We start from the raw sequence: 23,860 nt of genomic DNA on the forward strand, positions 1-23,860 counted from the left end.
CATTATTGAGGAAAATACCTCTGAAGTGATGGTGTACAGTGGTCCAGGTTTGTGTGCAGCCTGAACACATAATTCTTGCTTTCAGTTACTCAGTTTTGGTTTAGTTGAAGTTGTCTGTCCTATGAAAACAACAACGAAACTAAATATCTTATAGAAATAAATGGACTTGATGCCAAGAATGCAGATATAATTATAGAATCTTTTCTCCACTTTATAAAGCCAACAGAAATGCTTGAGAAACTGTGATTTATTTCAGAAGGATGGATATGATTCTTGATTTGTTGTAATGTTGGTGGTAATTAATACATTTCCAGTTACATATTACCAATCCATTTAACTTGTCTTCAGTTAAAATGGCTGCTATGCTTTGTCATTTCTTCTAATGGTAATTTACGGCAATTAATAACAGGAGACTTTGCTAGCATATAAGACTGTATTCTAAAGTAATTTTACTTTCCAAACTTGAATGGTGTTCTTTTTTTCCTGGACTAAAATGTTCATATATTCTCCAGCCTCTTGAAAGAAAAGGAAGCAATTCTTTTGAGTGGAGAGGAAAGCTTCTAGCATAGAGAAAAATGAGCCTAGCTGTTGAATTACTGCCCTGACAATATGGATTGTCATGAAGGAAAACTAATAGCTTGAAACTAGTTATGCAACTGTATTTACCTACGAGTGTATTTAAGACTAAAACTTTCTTTAGAGCAGCCCTGATGAGAAGGGCTTAGGGTTCCTGGTGGATGAGAAGCTGGACATGAGCCAGCAGTGTGTGCTTGCAGCCTGGAAGTCCAACTGTGTTCTAGGCTGCATTAAAAAAGGGGTGGCCAGCAGGGAAAGGGAGGTGATTGTGCCCTCTGCTTGACTCTTGTGAGGTTCCATCAAGTACAGGAAGGATATGGAGCTCTTAGTGGCCCTACTCTGGACCCACTCTAAGATGATCAGGGGGCTGGAGCACCTCTCCTATGAGGAAAGGTTGAGGGAACTGGGCTTATTTTGCTTGGAGGAGACCTCATTGTGGCCTTCCAGTACTTGAAGGGAGCATATAAACAAGAGGGTGAATGGCTGTTTATGAGGGTAGATAGTGTTAGAGCAAGGGGGAATGGTTTTAAACTGAGACAGGGGAGGTTTCGGTAAGATATTAGTAGGAAGTTTTTCACTCAGGGGGTGGTGACGCAACTGGAACAGGTTGCTCAAGGAGGTTGTGGATGCCCCATCCCTGGAGGCATTCAAGGCCAGGCTGGATGTGACTCTGGGCAGCCTGGTCTGGTGGTTGGTGACCCTGCACATAGCAGGGGGATTGAAATCAAATGATCATTGTGGTCCTTTTCAATCCAGGTGATTCTATGATTCTATGAACTTAACACAGTTGAAATATACTCAAAAAGTCATGCAGAAGCTAGCTTTCCCTGTTAGTTTTTCTTCTAATGAAGTGCATGACAGGAGTTGTTAAGGAATAGTTCATAAAGGTATTAAGAGGACCTTTAGGAATGTAAGAGAAAAGAATTAACAAACTTATTTGGATAGAAACATAATTTTAGTTGTGGATTTTTTTGTCTAATCTCTTAAGCTACTAGCTATGTCAGTGTGGACTTTTTTTGAGAAATAGCTTTCTTAACATTTTCTTCTTCTTTCAAAATACCCTGTGAAATTGTGAAATATCTAAATCTCTAAGTTGTTAAATGCAGTTCAGTCCTGAGTAAACTTCCTTAGGATAGCATAGATAATTTTACTTTTTTAGGTCTTGTGTTAATAGTGCTCTCCTGTTTTCAGTACCATCGATCCAACTGCAAGTAGTATCTGCTGATATTTAAAAAAAGGATTAATAGGCACAAAAATAATCAAGTTCAAAAAAAAAAAAAAAGAACATGGAGGAAGATGTATCTATGCTCTATTCTGGTAATAAAAAATAATTTCAAGTCTAATGTTATATTTTATATGCCATCTGAGTCATCTCACTGTATTTATATGCCTGTAATTTAGCCTAACATGTACTTTCTGCATTCATCAATATAAAAAGAACCCAGTGAATGAATACCTATTATATGCAAGATCTATGGCTTAGGGACACTTTATTTTACTCATAAATTTTCATATCTGTTCTCTCTACAGTGAAAATAATGACCATGTAGAGGTTTAGTCCGTCATTACAGAGAACTTTCTTAAAGTTGTAAGAAGGACTCATGACTAATTGGGATTGACCCACAAATTTGAGACCAGGCCTTTTCTCAGTTTCCTGTCAAATGCAAAACTGCCTTGGGACAGCATGTTCTTCCTTTTTTCCATTCATCGTAATTTCTTTATACTTTCTTAGAAGTGGAAGGAATCAAATCAGTTTTTTTTTTTATCTTGATCAGCTATGAGTTTAGCTTTGCTCTCAAATACAGTATTTGAGGGTTTTTTTAGGTTACCTTTGAACATGAATTGCTTTTGAAAACAAAAGAATAATAATCATTCTTAGGATCATTAGCAATCAAACTGAGTAATTCTTGATTGATTTTGTTGCCAAACCATCTTAGAGTTAGCTAATTTAAATCATAGTTTTCTAATGATCATTGGGAGGAGATAATTGCGGCTATAAAGTTCCTCCAATATATGTAATTCCACATAAGGAAGACCCAGGAAGAGTCAGCCATCACAAAACCTCTGTAAGTTCAGACTCTATTATATCTGTCTATCAAATCCCAATGTTCTGTGAATATGTATTCACTACATAAACAGAGAAAAGTAAGCATTTCAGTCTAAATGTAAGAAATTTAGTGCTCTAGCTGAAACTACTGAATAAGCTGGGTACCCAGGACTCCAAAAATCCTGTTCTTCAACTTAGTACCGACAATGTCAGTACTGAAAATGGTTATTATAGTTTATTTCATGTTTTTAGATCAAGCTATAATGAACTTAATGTCAGGTTATGTATGCATATGATCATTCTAATTACAGAAATCATTACTTTCGTGTGTGGATATTTAAAACCATATTTAAAAAAAAAGGAAAAGGGATTGGAAAGTAGAAGATGTCAAGAAAAGCACTGGCTGACCTTGTCAACCTTGGAATATATATACCTGTACTGAATATTAAATAAGTGTATCTTGAAGAATGACTGTATTTTATTAGCTAAAAAAACTTTCCTAATTTCAAATCTTACTTTACTATTTTCTAAACACTTTCAAGATTAAGGTTTCTTTCTTCTAACCTTAATCCCATTCTATAGAAATATATATTTTATATATTATGCATATTACTCTAGGTTTTGTGTTGTCGTGAATTCAGAAGTGTTCATTTTTTTTCTGAGATGTCATGAGAGATCTGTCTGAGGAACTGAAATAAGCAGGGAATCAAGCTTACTACTCATTGAATCTCAAATAATTGTATCCTTAAAATTTCATTCACTCAAAGCTGTTTTTTTTTCCTTAAGGTATTGAAGTCCTTTATGTTTAGCAGTTCTTTATGCCCAAAAAGAATTGGTAAATAGATTTTTTTCAGGAAAAAAACTGTTGTTTTCACAATCTCCTGAGGCACAAAGACTTCAGGCTGCTGCCTGCTGAGTACAGTCTTGCTTCACAGGCTTTGTCAGTCACCTGTTCTTCCTTGAGAGGAGGTTTTTTTGTTTGTTTGTTTTTTGTTTGTTTGTTTGTTCTTTGAGACTAAGAATGCTCTTTATTTACAGTCTTCCTTTTCCACTCAGCTTACGAAGATGATGAGGATTGTTGCCTCTGTGCACATTCTTACCTTGATCTTCCCTTTTCAGTTTCTGAATACAAAGTTGCAGTCAGTCTTCGTCCTCTTGTTGCTCCCATCGGTCATGGTGGCTCTTAATTACTACTAATGTTCCTTTGTGTTCTCCTTAGATCACATTTAATAATAGAAATATTCTACACCAGAGGACAGATGTCTGAGGATCCTTAGCAGAAAGAACATTTCAGTGTTACACATTAGAAGTCTGTTCTGAAACCTTGCACTTAACATTTGAAGTAAACACGTTGTTCTGACAGCATCTCAGATTTTGATGTGTATGCACTTTTTTGAACCCATGTAGTACTTCTCATCCTAATTGACACACTCCTTCCTGGTCACCTACTCTGTCTGCTTTGTGTCGCTGTTCATACTGCCAGCTGCTGCTGATCCTCTTCTTTGTTCACAATTTCTGTGAGGGTTATTTTCTGTAGAAAGACATGCCAGCATCTGCTCTGTCAGTGTTCCCCATTCAGTGTTCAGACACCAGTTTTTTTGCTTGTTTCATTAGCGATTTATTTTCTGGAGAAGGGATGATAAACAAAGTCTTAATATGATAAGTGTTGATTCTAGCTCTAAGAATCAGTCAGGATTAAAAAAACAACACAATTATTTTAGTGATAAGGACCATCGGTTTAATATGCAATTATTCATTCTAATTATCATTAACTAAGATGATTAGCTGATGTTACATAGGTCACATTTCTTGGTATATTACATTGAATTGCAAAAATGTAACAACTGGCATATTATCCCCAAATGCTATTAAATCAATCTGTTGAGTAGAAAAAAAAAAAACAACAAATTAATTTGCCGAAATATCACAGTAGTTTTTATGTGTCTGACTTCCAGATACAAACACCTTAAAAATGTGCTTTTATTTTCCTGATAGGTCTAGCTTTTTGAAGATGATTTTTACTGAGGTCCAATTCTTAAAATTTATTATGGGTTACAGTTAGTGATTTGGTGTTTGATGTTTAAATTGGTGACCAGTTTTCTTTGATTTCAGTACTGCTTTGATCTCTGCACTTTCATTCTTAAGCAGAACTTCTTTCCTGCCCAGAACGGATGCTTAAGTTAATAAACAAGTAAATAAGGAAATTGAATTAGCTCTGTCAAAATATTGTCTTAAATTTTGATCTTTTTTACTTTTTTTTTTCTTCTTTTTTTCTTAGAACTGTTTGAGCCACAAGGAATCTTTAAATGTCATCTTGTCCAATTCCCTTTTGCAGTGAACAGGGACACCTACAGCTCAATTAGGTTGCTCAGTGCCCAGTCCAGCCTGACTTGAAATGTCACCAGGGATGGAGTATCTGCCACTTCTCTTAGGCAACCTGTTCCAGTGCTTCACTTACCTTTATTGTAAAATCCCTTTTCCTTACATCCAATCTAGTTCTCCCCTCTTTTAGTCTGAAACCATTTCCCTTTGTTCTGTCACAACAGACCTGCTAAAGAGTCTGTCCTCTTCTTTCTTACAGATGGCCTTTAGGTACTGAAAGGCCATTCTCAGGTCTCCCTGGAGTCTTTTCTTCTCCAGAACAGCCCCAGCTCTCAACCTGTCCTCCCAAGGAGGTGTTCTATTCCTTGAATCATTTTTGTGGCTCTCCTCTCGATGCACATCCAAATCCAACAGGTCTATTGTCTCCTGTACTGTCTATCTAAGAGACTACCCATCAAATCCATATCTGTCCAGTTTGGAGAGAAGGATGTTGTGTGGAACAATGTCAAAGGACTTACGGAACTCCAGATAGATAATGTAAATAGCTCTTCCCTTCCACCATTATAGAAGTCCACTAAGTTGGTCAGGCAGGTCTTACCCTTGGTGAAGTTGAGCTGGTTGTCTTGTATCACCTCCCTCTCTTCCATGCTTTAGCATAGCTTCCAGGAGGATCTGTTCCATGATTTCCCCTGGCACAGAGGTGAGGCTAACAGGTTAGTAGTTTCCTGGGTCATCCTTTTTACCCTTCTTAAAAATAGGTGTGGCATCGCCTTTTTTTTCAGTCACCAGGGACTTTACTTGACTGCCACAGTTTTCAGGTGAAAACTAGGGACAGTGGAAAGTATTTAGCACAAGCAATGATAGCTGAAGGAATAGTGCTGTTCTGCTAACCATGTGTTCCCCTTTCCCGTTATGGAAATAGTGGACTGGATTTTGAAATGCTTAATCAACAGCTGGTGACCTTCAGCTTAGAGAGTGAGAACTGTGCAGATTCCTCAGCTTTGAAGTGTGAGATATGGCTCTGTGCTCTTTATGACTCCGATGGTGTCAGAAGGACTGCCATGCATGTCCTGATGTCGGGATAATACCATGCTCCCTGGCAGCCCTGGGATCTGGTCATTTCCATAGTTTCATTTGGGGGCTTTGTTGTGGCACTATGCTGTTTATGAGTTGGTGGGTGGAAAACTGATTTTAATGAACTTACTCACTGTCTTGAGTTCAGGTGGAAACTTGATTACTTTATTGATTTGGGAAATTAGTTGTCAAGTTAGAGATATTTTCTGTTTCAAATAGCCATTCTATTTCCAAAACCAAGTGCAAAAGGTCTAATGCTCAGTAGCAGAATAATTTCATGTAACATTTTCAACGAACCAATCCTTCTCTTTGATGCTTTTGGCTATAGACACAGTTGAGTGATCATCATGCTCTTTTGAGAGGATTTTGATGTTATGTTTGAGTTATGTTGTATAACCTTCAATGCACAACTGCAATGAAGGCAGTATTTTTATATGGTGAATATTTCTCCCTAATGGCTGCTTTTATGGAGAAGCTGGCTTTCCTTCTGACGAGGTTGCACTACTCTGCTGCTGCTGTTTGTGTTTTTGGAATGGAAGCATTTTCATGTTACATTAATGAAAGCACTGGGAGTTTGCCATTTGATACATCAGTGCTAGTATTTTCCTCTTGAGACTGTATCCCAACCAGTCTCACCAGTCTTTTAAGAACAATTGTTCTTTTCTGATTTCACTCTTATGACAATTCTGCTACCAAAATATCTAGAATTCTAAGTGTAATTCTAACTCTGGGCATTACTTATATTAATATAAATTATAAAAAAGTATGCAAGTCCGGTCATATTGCTATTGCATATAGGTTTTTTAGTGGTCTAAATTAAAAAAGGGTGAGATTTAAATTAGATTTTAGGAGGGAATTTTTTATTCAGAGGACACTGACACAGGCTGCCCAGAGAAGCTGTGGATGCCCCATTCCTGGAGGGGTTCAAGGCCAGGTTGGATGGAGCCCTGAGTAGCCTGAGCTGGGGGGGAGCCGCCAGCCCACAACAGGGGTTGGGACTGGACGAGCTTTAAGGTGTCTTCCAGCCCAAGCCGCTTTATGATGCTATGATTCTATGAAATGTTTTTAAGTAGAAGTTCTTTCTTCTGTCACAAGCAGTGTAGTAAATTAGGCTTATGCCTTTCAGACTAATAGTATGCTCAAAGTAGGCAAAAGAATATTAATTAAAAAAAAAAGTAGAGTTCATATTAGCAGAGATTTTTTCTTCTGCAGATTTACTGCTACTTAAAGCTTCTAAAGAGCATTATTAAAAACACTTCAAAATTGCTCTTAGTTGAGTAAATAGCCTTTTATTGCAAACATTTTGTAATTGAAGCTCTACAACTACGAAGACTTTAATATACAGGTGTTTAAACTTCATTAATTTGAATACTTTTGCTTTGCACAGCCTGAATCATACACCTGCCATAGCCTTTTACAACTGCTGCAGTGAATCTCTCCATTATTTATCTTTATTCTCCTTATTTTAACTTTTTATATGCTTTGTAAAAAAATTTTTATCATGCCTCCTTTTCCCGTCTTTCAGCATTTTATTACACTCTTCATAAAGTGATCATAAGACTATTTATTTTTGTGAGATTTCAGTGAAAGCAAACAGCAGAAGAACTGTCTCCCTTACATTAATTCCATCCTTTTTGATTCTGCCAGTCCTGGAAGTGCACTAATAATCTACTTCAAACTGCTTTTTGTTTCCTGTCTTGCAACTTGAAGATGTATTAAAAATAATAATAATAATTAATCCTGTATCAAGATTGGAGTAGAATCTTTCAAATATTTTGAGAAAGAAGAGGAGGAGTGATAACTCATCCAACCCTGAGGGGATATTAAAAACTTTACTGATAATTACTGAGGTTCATCAGAACCTAGATTATTCTTGTCAGATGTTTTCCAATCAGCTGCAGTCTGAAATGGGAAGGGTGGTCCCCTGTCAGCGTACCAGTTGTATCTGATAAGCTTTATAAGTAAATTCAGATTCATGTTGAAAGCAAAGACTACGTTACCTGTTTCACACCTCCTTTGGAAGACTACAATCAGTTCCTCGCAAATTTTACAGCTGGGATTTCCTTGCTCCCCAAACCTTTTCATAGTTCAGTGTAGCAGAATAAACAACAAAGAATTATCTGTGATTTTTTCTGTGACTAAACTATTTTAATGATGAGTTGATACTGTGATATCCAAGGTCAGTGCAGTGAAATGATGATGTTTATCAACAGGATAAGATTTTTTTTTAAAGTTTTTTAAAAAAAGGTCTTAGTAACGTATTACTAAAGTAACAATAAAATTAAAAAAAAAGAAACAAAAAACCCCACACAAACATAAACCAAAAGAAAACAACACAAGCAAGCAACGCAGTGAGAGCTGGGTGAGCTCTGCATAGCCTTGACTTTCTCTGGTGGGAATAGATTATATGTGTGGAGAGTTAAAATAAAGATCATTTACACGGGAAGGTACATAGATGACCACCATAGATTTACAGACGATACATAGATTTACACCCAAAAAGTTAGAAATAAAGAGATAAATGATACAATAAGAGGTTCTTGAGATGTTGTATTATCTGCAGAAAAAGCACTGTTTATGCTGACACGAGTACATCAGACTTGGATACTCTTCCTGAAGGTCATATAAGTGGCTATTTTGTTTTCTAACCACATATCCCAGTTCCATAAAGACAAGTGCTTGATATACAAATACAGATAAATTTGCACCTGAATGGATGTGTAGGGGTAATTTAAATGCTTTTTAATATAATTTCAATACACAAATTAATAACTTAGGATTGTTGTTTTCCTTCTTTTTTTTTTCAGCTTGTAGATTGCTATCAGAGTTATCTGTCAAAAGCCTTGTTAGTTTTGGTTTTGATGGTTCTGCAGGTAAATTTGCTAGTCCGCATTGCTGATGGTAAGGCACAGGCTAAGAATCTAGGAGTTATATTGAGCTGTTTGGTCACATACTTCTAACTATCAACTTTCCTGGAATGTGCTTAGTTTGTTGCAAAGGTATCATTGTTTCCTGCACAAGTTGCTCTAATTTGAGCCAATTAAAACATGATTACACTATTTGATGCATAATTAGACTCTCAAGTAGCTTTTTCATGCTAAGGTTACGCCTGCAGCTCTGTATTTTGAGATCTCCCTTGGCTCCACTGCAAGATACAGGTAAAATAAGAGGGTCTCTGCATTCAAGAAGTGCAGCTATTTTTACATTCATTAAATAACTGTTCAGGAGCTTGGCTATTCCATAGTTCATTTCTTCCAGAACATTGGAATGAGAACCATATGGTGCTGATTTGCTGTACTTGCATTTCTCAGGTTGTTCTATTATTTCTTTTGTGCTGTTCAATCTCTGTTAAGGCGATACTGTGAAATCTTATGAGAAGTGCCCTTGGAATAGAAATTTCCTCATTATCTCTCATGATGAAGTCTTGTGACAAAAGTTATTTTAATTTCACTGCTGTCTCTGTCATTACTTTTAATTTCTCACAAATATTTAATCCAAAAAGCGCTCAGAATTGCCTGCATGCTCATCTTTATATTAAAGTGTACAATATGATGCTGACTTCTAAATAATAATGTCTATGAGCTATGGTCTATTCACTTACATATTTCAAGGTATTCTGTTCTTTCTGAACAACTCTGCTCTTATGGGTTTAACTAAAAAGGGAATAATTGTAAAAATATTTCGGCACTGAAAAATGAAGAGGGAATGAAATACTTCCATGCCTGTGAAATCTTGAATTTCAAGCACCTCATTTTTCCTAGCACCATCAATCTGAATTTGTGCTGCTTTGTTGTTAGATATAGATATGACCTTTCAGGTCACCATACCAGTAAGTTAGTTTTCTTCAATATTTGCTCATAAAGAATAGATACTGTGTCGTTTTTTGCACTCTTTTACTCACAAGAGCCTTATTAAGATTTTGTATTCAGTATGCTGAATTAACCAGCAGATTTTGATTACCTTGATTTTTTTTTTTTTAATGGCAGCAAAAGTAAAACACTTGAACTTCCATGGGATGCTTAGGTATACAAAGAAAAATAATTACACCATTTTGTTTCTTAATGGATACTGTGAAGATATTTGAGATTGTTTTCAGTGTTTATCAGTGCTATTATATTCATTTTGTACGGAAGAAATACAACTGTATTTCCAACAGTAAAACTGTTTTTGTGGCACATTAAACAAACTTGTTTTCTGTGTTGTGACAGCTTAGAAAGAAAGATTAGAAGAGACTGACATTTCTATAATACTTCTGTTAGTTAATCATTGATATTTCACCTTCCTATCCATCTTTTTAAGGTGCAGGGCAAATAGGTGTATTTTCATTCTGTGTCATTCAGGATTGACATTTGGAAGAGTCTAGCTGGCTTTAGGATTAGGATTTGCTGGTTTTTCTGCAAAATTACAAATGTAATGAATGAGCCAACAACCTACACTGTGATTTTGCAAAGTGTATTTTAAAAGTTATTAAAGATGAGAATTATAGCTACTTGATCAAAAGCAAGAAAGACTTCTAGTTCATATGTATTCATTTAATTAATGTGTATTCAACTAAATTTAAAAGGAAAAATTGAAGAAATTGAGTCTAGTTGTGTCATTTAACAGGTTGACGTATTGGAGTTATAGCAACATCATATCCCAATAACATGGTATGAAGGAATGATGAAAAACTTTCAGAAATAAGACCTAAATATCTTATTTATTCTGCACAAACAACAGGATTTTCAACTGCCTTGAAAAGATATGCTAAGTTTATGGGGGAGAGATGGGTATAGTGTGTAGGAGTAGTGGTGGGAGGGCTGAACGCCAACCATGTGTGCATCTCTGTACCTGCTCAGCAGAGATCTTTTATTTTCATTTATTTCCAAATGAAAATGCTTCTACGGTGCAATGCAGTGTGCTTTTACTCTGAAAATTTGAGCTAAACTTTTGGCCAGATGTCACAGTTATGACAGAAATTCTGTTCTCTTGGATACTGAATCAAAGATTTTTATTAAAATTTATCTAACTTAACATCCAGATGGTAGTAGCTTGATACCTGGGGCACTTGGCTGACATAAGGGTGAATGGCTGGAAAGATCCCTCTGGAAAGAAACAGCCATTCTCTCCAGAGACAGAGGGAAGAGAGGTTTCTTCTGAATGACATCATTTTAAAATGTTTAAAACGTTTTGCAGGCGAGAGTGCAGTTCTCTGCTCAATGCTGCTGCGAACGGATTCTAACCTCATCAGGTCTAGTGTTGCCTGCAGTAGAAGGCTATTGTTTTGTCTTGGAGAAACATATTTCTTTTTCAGCCAACTTAATTCTAAAAGGCTCATTACCAGTTCAATCAGTGCCAATTAAAGATCTTTTGTTATATAGGCTTGAACAGCACCAGTGCTCTATGTCTCATGTGCCATGACATATCCCATTTTTTTACAATGGTGATGGATGTGTGAGCGCTACTTACTTTTCTATATCTGCACCAAGGGAGCTGTGAAGAGATATGCAGTGGTTATTTTATATTCTTATCTGGCAAAACCCTGTTCAGGAGCTAGATCTTAATGTTTGGAAGGAGAGAAGGGGAGAGAAACTTTCACCTCCTAATGATAGATGTACTTATAAAGTATTAGTATTAAAATGAAATACTTGAACTTCTGAAAAGCTCACATCACACAGAAGAAAAAGGCTTGATCTTTCTCACTGGGTACTTTTTTTTCCCCTTTTATCGGTGGCAAAATGAATCACCGTCCTTATGATTAATTGAATTTGAGATTTAAATGTACAGACACTTAAATAGGGGCCTGAGGTTCACCCAGATGGGCTGACATAAAATAGCAGGAAATTACACCAATTCGAGACTGCCCATACTCTAATTACATCTGCTATACAGTATTTAGTGTTACAAATCTCACATCCTTGACAGAATAACAGTTTCTGAACCAGCTTTTTTTGCTGCCAACTAATGCACAGTGTAATTCCACCTGTCTGGGATCCATTCTTTGGAGTTTATTTCTCCTGCAGGTGGTAGGGAGATGCTGCAGCATTGCAGTTGTCCAAAAATCTCTGCAGATCCCTGTGAGCTTATTGTCTAGCAGCTGCTGATGGAGACTAATGGTACCCAACTATTTATACACCCAGCTATTATATTTTCTATCACTGATTTTACAGCAGGGAAAACTGATCTTTCTGGTTGCCTGGGGCTTTCAAATCTTGCAACTTGCTCTTGAGTGTTGCAATTCTTGACCTAGCAGTGCTAGAAATTGAAACAAAGCCTTAAAATGAATTTTTTTTAACCCAATATGCTAATCTTTTACCTTGAAGTTGTTTTCCTGGCATAAAAGAATATTGGTTGCAAACAGCAAAGATGTTGATATAAAATATGATTGTTAGGTTTAGTCTCTACTTCCCTTTCTCTGGCAGAATTAAAAAAAAAGAAGTGTTAATTTGCATAGCATCCATAGATTATATTAATATTTATATCCTCGGTAAAAATCCATAACTATTTCTAATTATTCTGATAATCTTCTGCTTAGCTTGAGTCTCTACATTTTTCTTTGATTCTTTCTGCGACACGTGGATTTTTCTCAAATGTAATTACCTTCATTTCTCCATACCTTTCTGACGTGCTACAGTCCTCTATTTGATCTCATTAGGAAAGTCCTAATCTGCCTTTGACAAAGGCAATGTTACCTGCATTTCTTCATGTCAATTAGTGTTCTATGACCTTTCATGTGATGCTAGTGATTTTGAAACAGGAATATAAAAGTAGTTCAAAGCACTTCCTGACAAGTGAATGAATCAGTCGGAAGTGTTATGAAGCAAAATTAAGCCAGGCAGATATTGTTTTATGAAACTTAAATAATTAAGCACATATTTGTAGCCCATACTAGAATAGCAAGAAATATTTTTCCTCCTTGTTTGAATGAGCTGAGATAAATAAAGAAAATTTTACGCTAGGAAACCTTGTCAATTCTCAGCTCTGCAAATTATTTTATAATTCTTGTTAGCTCATGCTAAACAAGGTTTGATAATGCAGTTTTTGTTAGCACTTCTATTGTAAAAATGCAAAATATTCTTCAAAGAAATATAGCAGATACTTCTGTGTGAATCAGAACTAATCAAGCACTCACAACTCCACATTTTATGTGTTCTGGGAGGTCTGGATAAATGATGAAAACCAGGAGAGCTCAAGTATTGACTTTTTTTCCTGATTCCCTGCTTTCAGTCATTCATCATCTATCCATATATCTCATATGTTTAGTAATCAATTTCTAATCCCTTCAAAAGAGAACAAAGTATATATAACACTTATTTTTCACCAGTTTTTCTTATCCATAATGCATGCAGATTTGTTTCAGAAGGCTTATGTAATTTAGTTGTATGGTATGAGGATTTTTTCCTTTAGGGATGTGTGTGCACTAATAAGCAAACAGCTTGCATTAGAAATAATGTAGCGTAGCATTATTTCATTAAATGTCACAGAGTATTAAAGGGAATTAGAAACAGATAAATGGGTATTGTAGAAGCATCTCTGAAGTTGTATAGAGAATGTTTATACAGTAAAAAGTGTCACTAGGACAAGATTTGTAGCTAATATTATGTAGCTGTTGTAATTTCCTATTCTAGTGCACTTTGGATCTTCCTTCTGAATGTCTATTGTTGAACAATAGTGTGAGCTAATATTTTCAAACAAGAAGTTGTGTTTTGTATTCTCCACTTAACTGAGTATTGTGTGAGTTTCTGGAGACATTTTTAGCTTAGAAGATTCAAGACTAACCTGACAATGAGTGAAACTGATTCTCTATGAAGAGTTATGCTAAAGGATAGCAGAAGAAAGTGAGCCAGACATCTGATTCTGTGTTCAGCCCCACACCATTGGCTAGCAGTGTAACAAGGGTTTCCATTGTTCCTTAAGTCATTCCTGGAGTCCCCTGAAATGGCTGGGCCTGATCAGCAAGTAACAGAACATCACAAAAATAAGCAGCCTCCCTCTGTTATGTCTCTTTTGTAGCCAAAAAAATGGTTAGAGAGTAAGCTTGCTGTGTATGAGATTTCTTGGATGCTGTGGAATTTCAAATTTAAGTAGTTGTAAGTATCCTATCGCTGCTTTTACATTTGGGGAATAATTTTGCATTGCATTTCTCCTTTTCCTCGAGGCATTAAACTAATGTGTTTGGATGCTGCAGTCCAAAAGTAGAGTGAGAGACATGCTTAGATGTCAAGAAGTGATTTTAGTAGGTGTAAAGGTGTAAGGTTACATTAGATGAAGTCAGAATTCCTAGTGAGATACATGCTGCATTTTGTATCGAGGCTGACTTAAAAAGTGCCTTTTTCCCTGCATTCTATAGAGTATGTGTATTTTCTTACTCATTTCACTTATCCAGTTAAAATTAAAGCAGTTGCTCTCATGTCCCTTCAAATCAAAAGATTTGTTTCGCTATGTGTGTGTTGTCCCTTGACTGAATGTTGCTTATTCTTGCGATTGGAGAGGTCATATTTGCAGACTGCTGACTGGTGTATTGCTGGCTTTATCAGTGCATCAGTGTTTGAATTCAGAATCTATCACTTCAGTGGCTAAATAAAGGAATTCATAGTAAAGGCTTATGAGTGAAGCACAAATATGAACTGTGTGATGTGTGCCTTTGGGTGCCAAACAAAATGGTAACTGTGTAAAGCAGTTAGACTAAGACTCTGCATGTGAAAAAGCATTCAGACTATATTTGGCAAGCTTTTCATCCAAGATTAAACTTGGGTGGGTATATACTTTTGGAGTGGTGATAGGCTCCTGGGCTATTTGGGCCATAAATGAAATTAATGTCAGATTTTATTTTGAGTAATTCTGATATCTTTAATATTATTGATCACTGATCAGTGAAGAAGTAATAAAATTCCCCTGAGGCATGCTATGATGCTGACACATCAACATTATTTACAAACTGTTCAAAGCAGCTCAGCCAAAAATAGATGGGATATTAAATGACATTAAATCACAATAGGATGCAAATTAGCTTTCTCCTCTCTAGTGATTTACAAAGCTTTAATCATTTGCGAATTCTGAAAATTAAATTTCACTCTGGGTCACAGAAACTATATGTTAATCTATTAACAGCAAGTGCAGTTTCAAGGGCAAACTGTGACTGAAATAATTTTTTTGTTTGTCAGGATTTCATAGTTGTCAGTTTATCATTATTTCAATCAGATCCTTTCTTTGATGGCTGCTTGGGTAGTATTTTTGTGTCATTTCTGCTACAATATAATAATGGTCAGAAATGAAAAGTTGCATAGGTGTAACAATTTTGTGAAATCAAGGCTCTTAGTGTTCTGAACAGAAATCGGAAGTTGATTTACTGCTAAGAGTAATGGTTCTTAGGGTTTTAAGCATAGTACTTAGTACCTTCGTGAATTGCAGTGATGGTAGAATTTGTTCAATGAAATCACAGGTGTTTTGCCTCAGGAAACACAAAGACCATAAGTATGTAAAATGCTAAGCATTTAAGACTCATCACCTTTAATCATTCACAAACTCAAATGCTTGTATACAAGATTAATGTATCTCTTCTGGATGAATCCTTCTTTGTGACCACACTTGCCAAGGGTTGGCACAGTGGTGTGCAGGAGGTTAAGTCCAGTTACATGCTTTAGGAAACAAGCTGAGGCAGATGTTCTCATATGCCTCCTTGCTGGGAGCTGGTTTTGCACGCACTTTTAAATCATTTTAGAGTGGAGCAAATGGCTTCACTTAAGAAGTGCTAAAGATGACTTGAAGGCATCCTGTTGGCCTTCCCTGAAACAGAATAGATTTACCCTCATTCTTGTCTGTCTGTATTCAATAAGCCATTTTGGAATAATATTTTGAATAACAATAAGACTACAGTCTCAGGGCAAATGAAAAGGGATGATTTGCACAACAAATGTATAAAATCAGCAGTTAATTGCAAATGAAGTTGAGCTTCTGAACTACATTGCATACCTCAATGTCATACTCTTCTGAATGGCATCCGAGTCTGCAAGGTAAACTTTTAAGTGGCTGCAAGAAATGCCATGTGGGTTTTGTTTGTCTTTCCTGGGCACATCAGCCTAGATTGTTGCTGCTATTGAAAGGAGTCATCAGACTGTGATGCACTGTTTTTTTCTATGAACACCTAGCAGAAGACATTGGACTTGTATGCTGCTATAAGAGAGGGCTCTGTGGAGGCACATTGACCACATTAATGCCTATTCCAGTAGACACCTCATGTTGATTGCTAAAATTGATGCTCTAAACAAGGATGGGATCAGACAGGGGGGCTGGAACCTTGATTGTTTGTTTCTTTGACATACAATAATGCATTTTGTGGAAACTGTGTTGTTAACTGTTTCATTCTTTTCTATAATAGTATCTATGAAACCACCCAAATAACAATATTTCAAAAACTGTTTTGAATATTTTATATTTGATCAAAATTTTATATGAAATACTTGCCACATGCTATGTTTTCCTGAATTTCAGTTAACACTTCCCATGAAATTTCTTTGATGCAAGTGTGTTCAGTGCCAAGCAACACTGAAGGCTTACATCCCTTTTACTTTCAGTGAGAGCATTTTTCTACACTGATGTAATATTGTTGGAATCATGTGGAATTGTAGAAGTGAATATTGTGGCAGCTGTATTTAATAATAGAAGACAAAAAAAAAAAGTTTAAGGAACAATAAAATAAGATAAATTACTTAAATCAGTTCTCTTGATTTAGTCTGTTACTGGAAAATATGTTAGAGAATTGGTCAAAAGTTATTTTAATAAAAGGATAAAATGAGCACTGTGTTCCAATACTACGAAATAACACTGATAGGCCCTTTTTGAGGGGCTGATGTTTCCTTGATACTCTGGAAATGCATTCATTTTGGGACCTGAGATTACTGTGCAGTGATATGATTAGAGAAGAATTTTTTCTGACAGAAATACATAGACCCTCTATAGTGAGATATTAGATAGGATTTCCTTCATATTCTTTGTATACACGTAACTATAAGAACACTGTTTCATGTCATGTCCTAGGTTCACTACAAATTCAAGGGTTTATAAAACACTTTGAATACTGACAAAAAGGACTGTCTAACAGCTTGTGATATTATTCTCTTGTGTTTTGTATCTGTATCATCTGGATGCAATATCTTCTAGGATTTATGATCCTTCCTCTTGTACAAGGTACAAGAATCTTAATAAAAAGATGTGATGGAGTCAGCACAACTTCAAGAAAAAAAAAAAAAGTCTTATACTAGATAAGATTACTTTCCACTTCCTGATGCAGGAATTATATAGGATAATTTGTTCATACAGGTCTCAGAAGTCAATGCAGAAAACTGCAATAGATCCAATGCATCCTCTGATCTTGAAATCTGAGATTCAATCACTGCAAAACATGCACCAATGAAAATTTTGTAAGTCTTCTCAGAAGAAGTCTGAGAAATACACATCTAATGCTCATCTGGCAAATACACTTTCCACAGAAACACTTCATCTCTGTAACTGATGATATGAACAAACAACAGTTTGACAGCTTTTTACTGCTATAATCACTAATGATTGGATCAATAAAGAGAATAGGTTCTAAAAATAGAGCAACAGATCAGTTTAGGTTAATTTCCCTAAACTGGTGCATATTTGTTATGAGATAAAACAATGAAATTATTAGCAGATGAGAAAGTTTGCCTTGGCTGCTTTCAAACACAGTAGATCGCTTCATAAACACATCAGTAAGTACAGCAGTAAATACAGATAATCACACCTGAATTGTAAAAATATTTCAGTTTTTCTATCTGTGTAGGTGTAGCTGCAGTGAGATTAGAGGAGACTTCTAGTGTTAGGCGGAAATTACTTTGAGAGATACTACCTTTTCTCAGTATTGTGGTGCTCTGGAACTTGCTCAGACCTTCACATAGATACATTGCATTAAATTTTATATATATATATAATTTATTTTTTTTTCTTTAACTAAATTCGGCCTCAGTGCAACTGTTGAATGTTAAGCCTAGCGGTAACATTTAAGGCACTATTTCAGTGCTATTTTTTGCCCATTTTCTCCCCCATGGGAGAAATGTAATTATAATGGCTTAAGTAGATGTGTTCTCATGGATGTGAATGCCTCATTATTACCCTATAAAGTCTTGAGCGAGAGTCAGTCTAGATATTTAGTGCTGCAATGCCATGTCCTGATCAGAAGGCAGAAAGAGTTGTGTGGAACAGAAGCTTGTGTAGAATATAGCTGAAAGGTGACTTTTTTTGTTTGCTTGTCTTCATGGAATAATAAAAAAAAAATCTTTCAAAACATAAGGTCCAGAAAATTATATTTAACACAGGTGTCTGGCTATTTTCTTATGAAACATTTAATGCATTTATGAATTTGTTATTACTTTCATTACATCTTAAGACAGATTTGTTGCTGGTTACGTAGCATTGGACTGATCATCTTAGTGTGAACAGGCAGATGACCATTTCAGTAGATTATACTCAAAAGATATGCTGAGATTGGAGGAAGCAAACAGTAACTTATCAAACAGATAATTTAAAACTTCTTATGATCGGATCAGCAGTTGATGGGAAGGAGTTGTACCTGTCTGGAAGGGATTGATACATGTGGTCTAATTTAAGGGTCCACAGAAAGGCTTCCAAATTTAGATTCTTCTCTGTAAATGCAGTGTGAGAATGGAGAGCTGCAGAACTGCCAGCAGTTTCTATGAGTCTTGTGGATAGATGTAGAAACAGAGAGAGATGTTCAACTCAATTTTCAGATATACAAACTATGCATAGTTTTATTTTAATCAGCTTTCTCATGTCTGGCTTGCATATATGTAAAATAAAGAAACTTAGTCTGGCTTGAGTTAAAGTTGATTTAATGGAAACCGGCTAACAAGAGAGCTCCATCCTTGTTATTGCAACAGTCCTTAAATTTGACATCAGGATACCATTATCTGCCTTTGCTGAGCTGTACTGGGCCCTCTTGGGACTGCTTTTGCAGGTGCATGGGTGCAGGCAATATTTTCCAGTGGCCACTATTTACAAAGCTGCCAAGAACCATGGCTGCTGGAAGCTTGGGGTGATGCTTTGCTGTGATAGTCAAGAGGGAGTTATGAAATCGTTGGGATTGTTTTAATTAAAGATGTATAAGTCTGGTAAGAACTGCAGATATTCAAATTCTCTGTATGTACTTCAAAACAAACAAAGACTTAAACTTCTCTGTGATTTAAGCTAAAACAAGCTCACACTGAATTGAGAGTAAGGACAGACTTATACTGTGCATGTTTGGATTTATGCTAAATTTACACATACACAACTGAGTCTTTTGCTGTGACATTCAGAATATTATTTCAATATGCTTTTGGGAGCTTTGGGATGTTATGCAGCTGTGACTTGATGTTGGTTCCTTGGCATATATCCACCCTTTTGAAACTGAACATAAATTGTGAAATAGTTCTAAAACTATACTGTACTGATAAAAGATCCCATATAGCTACATGACATTTTACATTGGAAAGCAGAAATTTTCAGCAGGAATGAAAGAGCTTATCTGGATTCAGGCTACCCTCACTGCAGACTGATATCACCACTCCCACTGTGCAAAGCCAGGAGATTTTAGGATACTGAGTAGAAGTGGTTTGTTAGCTGCAAGACTCAAAGTTTACAAGTGGAAAATGGGACTGGTATTAAATCTGTCAGCTAACATGCATTGTTTAGGTTCTAGGTTGTCAGCTCCAGGGCTTTTATTAAGATTGATAATTTGGGAGCACTTCACAACTGTTCAGTTGAGACTGGAAAAGCCCTAAAATCATTAGAGATGCCAAAAATAATAAAATAGTAGTCCCTGTGGTCAGTTGTTTTCATAGATAGCTTAAATAGCTATTTGAATCTAGCACTAAGACTGTTGATGTGACCACTGGTTTAATTATCAGCAAGTGGATGCTCTATAAGACTACAGTAGGAATTTGAAGGTGAATAACAGTGAAAACAAACTGATCTTCAGTCCCAGGTCAGAAATCATCTGGATGGTGTTATTTCAGTGCTTCCAGTTCTTTTTAAAACACACATGTGGATGATGGAAGTTGCTGCTCCTTCATAATGTCCATGGCAGCCTGGCTCCTTGTAGCTCCTGAGGCCCCGTGGGCTCTGGGCAGCAAGCAGTGCTGGCTGCTTGTGTCTTCTGCTCATGCAGTGGTGCCTCTGGCTAGGGATTGGGCTTCCAGCAGGCATGGAAGCTCCATCAGCTAGGGAAGGATCCTATTCAGTGGCATTAAATGTGATCTCTTTTAAGTGGCTCTGATGAAACTACCAATTCTATTGTCTGCAATGGCTGCAGTTAACACTGCTTAGTAGCCTTGTTTGCAAGAAATCCTCTTTGGTGGCAATAGATCAAAGATTTATTTATTTTTTTCCCTAATATATTGAGGGAAAATAAAAGACAGAGGGTGGGGAGATAAATGTTTAGACAGTGGTAGAATATTTCAGCCAGATGTTTTCCAAATGAAATTTCTTTCTTCTAATTCATGGTTGCAAGACTGATTGAAGGTAGAGAAGGGTTAGAAAAATTCTATTTTGACTGAACCTGAATTGATATATTTTTTTTATCCTCAGTAGTCTACACTTTGGTCTGCTATCATTCAAAACTTCTGTACAAATTGAAATGTGGCCTGTCTCAGAATTTAATTTTAACATATACTAGCAAATCTGATAGATGTGACTAGATTCATATGTTTATTCAGGCAAGCTTGCTGTAAATTCCTAGTGGCTAAAGAATGAAAGCCTCTGACAGAGCAAACATCTGACATCTGGCCCATTGTTAAAGCTACAAAATTGTTTGTATGCACCCAGCAGCTTAGTGATGAATACAGTTTAATGAGCCATAGAGTACTCCATTGTACAATATTAAAATTAATCTGTTTTTTGTTTTATTTTACTATGTTACATAATATTTCAATTTGTCCTATTGAAATACATAACTGTCTGCAGGTCTTCAGGAAGATAAACAAATAGCTTCAGAAGAAAGGACAAGGAATTCATAAAATCATTGAATCATTTGTGTTGGAAGGGACCCTTAAAGGTCTTCTAGTCCAGCTCCCCTGCAATGAAAAGGGAAATATTTTTTTTACAGTACTAAAACCCATTTACAGTGGAAAACCCCAGCCTCATCCAGAATTCTTCCTAGGCTTCTACCAAAACACTAAGGATTGAATTTTGTGTGCATGAAATGTAACAGTGCAAGATTTCAGTGATTTTAAGCAAATATTAAGTTGATAATTCATCATTTTCATTTAAAAAAAACAAACAAAACAACAAAAAAAACGCATCTTGCCAGACAGAATTTCATTGAAGTTTAACTATTTGTACGTCACGTTTTGATAAAAGCAAGAAAATGTTGCTCTTTTGATTATTTTTTTTAATTTTAATTTTTATTTTTTGTATTTGAAATGTGCTAGATTCCCACCAGGGCCTCAGTGTAATCACTGATAAGCACATGATGGAAAACTCTACAACTACTCATTAAAATAGATGGTGTACATTCTTGTACCTGGAGGCATTCTTTCACTGCTCTGAATATGCATACTGGACATGTCCCTAAACAAAAGACACCATTAATTAATCTAATAATTATAAGTTGCAATCAAGTATACAAACATTATTTGACAGAACTTTGCTCTAACTTTTTGCCGATATCTTGAATTATCTCAAGTTTCCATCGTGGGATCAATGCACAGTAAAAATATGCAAGTTAGTTTTTCAGGAGTACTGTGGCTGTACTGATCCCAAGCTAATATGTAAATGATCTCTCTGTTATGACATCAATTTTAGGAAGAGATTCTATGCTTCTGTTATTGTATGTCTCCTTGGAATACTCTTGCCTCGAGAAAATATTTTGTTAGAATCTACTATTTACTGGTCAAATTTTTTCATTTATGCAATCTATAATTTGATTGTACTATTTTTCTGGAGAACGTAAAATCTTTACAGGCTCAGATCAAAGTACTTCGTAGCTTGAAGTGTATCTCTAGGGCAAGGTACAGGAATGGGGCAGATCTGTAGTAACCACAAATTGCAAGAATATCTCGAGTTGGAAGGAACCCACACAGATACTGGAGACCAATCCCTGGCTCCAGATAGCACCACCCAAAATTCAAACCCTGGGTTTGAGAGCAGTGTCCAAAACAGTCCTTGAACTCTGGCAGCTCAAGGCTGTGCCCACTGCCCTGGGCAGCCTGTTCCATGCCCACCACAATCTGGGTCAGAACCTTACCCTAACACCCACCTGGCCCTCCCCTGATGTAGCTCTGTGCAGTTCCTTTGGGCCCTGTTGCTGTCCTCAAAGAACAGAGCTCAGCCTACAGCTCCTCCAGTCCAGTATACTCAGCATACACACGAGTCCTGCTTCAAGACACCATCTCCAGATCAAGCCTTTCCTTTATAAATTTAGCACTTGATCATGAAGAGTGAGGTGTGATTTAAAAGGCTTAAAGATTATCACTGATTTTGTTAGCCTGCTTTCTAAATTTCTAAAATATCCATTGAAAATATAGGAACCAAAGAGGAGTTGCGCATCTACTGTTTATGCCATCAGCAAAACACACTAAGTGTCGTCTTCTGGTTGGACCTACAGCAGCCTCTGGGACACTGCTGGCATGGCAGAGCATTACCCAGATACACAGTTACTCCCTTGCAGAAGCCATGCTATTGAAAGCACAGAGCATTTGCCATAAATGAAGACAAACTGGGAAAAGATTGCTATTTTATTTTGTTAACATTGCTTGGGAAACTGATTTCCTCCCCTGTTTGGAGAACCAGAGGGACATCAAGGAGACCAGAAGGGAGCTATTCAGGGGACATGAACACATGGTGATGTGTGAGCATCTCCTAGCAGAATCTCCAGACAGTTCTGTTGGATTTCGTTTGCAGACTGACAGAGCAAAAAGCAGCTCATCGCAGGTATGTCTGTCTGTGGAAACTTCGGTCTATTTGAGACAAGAAGAATTGAGCTGCTTGAAGCAGAATCTTCACTTTCTCATCCAGAGGCATTGATTGAGGCCTCAGACACCCCTTTTACAGCATCTCCAGGACAGAATCAAAGAACAGCTTGCAATATTGCTGTAGCATCAGTAAAGGAAGAAAAGAATTCATAAAGTGTTTGCTGCTTGTAGGAAGGTAAATCAGTTGCTTTACGCATAAACCAACTCACAACATTCTGGTGGTAGGGATGGAGGTTCTAATAAAATAAACCTTGGTAATAGGGGAGATGAGGATGACAGTATGTGTTCTGATCTTCATTTATTTCATTTCATTTATTTCTCTGGCTGTTGCCAGGTATTTTACAGGTAGCATTGCTGAGTAGTAGAAATATAAGAAATAGGATAAAATATATTTGAGTTATATCCAAGAACAGAAAGATAAATCAGGAGATGATTAGTCTATTTATTTCCATACATAGCAACACGTCCTGTTTTAGTCAGCACAAGATGTAGAGAAAAACTGACCAATAGACCTTTTTGATGCCCATGTTTACCTTTAGCAGTTACAAGCCTTCACTTGATATCTTCTATCTTTCAGTTTGGATAGGTAGATGTATATGGCAGCTTGTTTGGTATGTGTATTTTAGTTGAGATTTTATCTGTGCTCTGGAGCTCACATAAGAGCGTTTTGTGAATAGGCTCATGAAGAAATTACTCTCAGAAAAATTCCTTTAATATAATTCTCTTTTGGTAAATAGTTTACTTTTTGAAGGATTTCCTGAGACAAAACTGATCCCTTTAAATTTTATAATGCTTTGTAATTTTTTTTTTTTAACCCCAAAATGTGTCAGTCTCCTCTTTTAATAGCATCCTGGAGCAAAGAGCTGCAATG

The sequence above is a fragment of the Meleagris gallopavo genome, chromosome 11 (genome assembly GCF_000146605.3).
Source record: "Meleagris gallopavo isolate NT-WF06-2002-E0010 breed Aviagen turkey brand Nicholas breeding stock chromosome 11, Turkey_5.1, whole genome shotgun sequence".
NCBI lineage: Eukaryota > Metazoa > Chordata > Aves > Galliformes > Phasianidae > Meleagris > Meleagris gallopavo.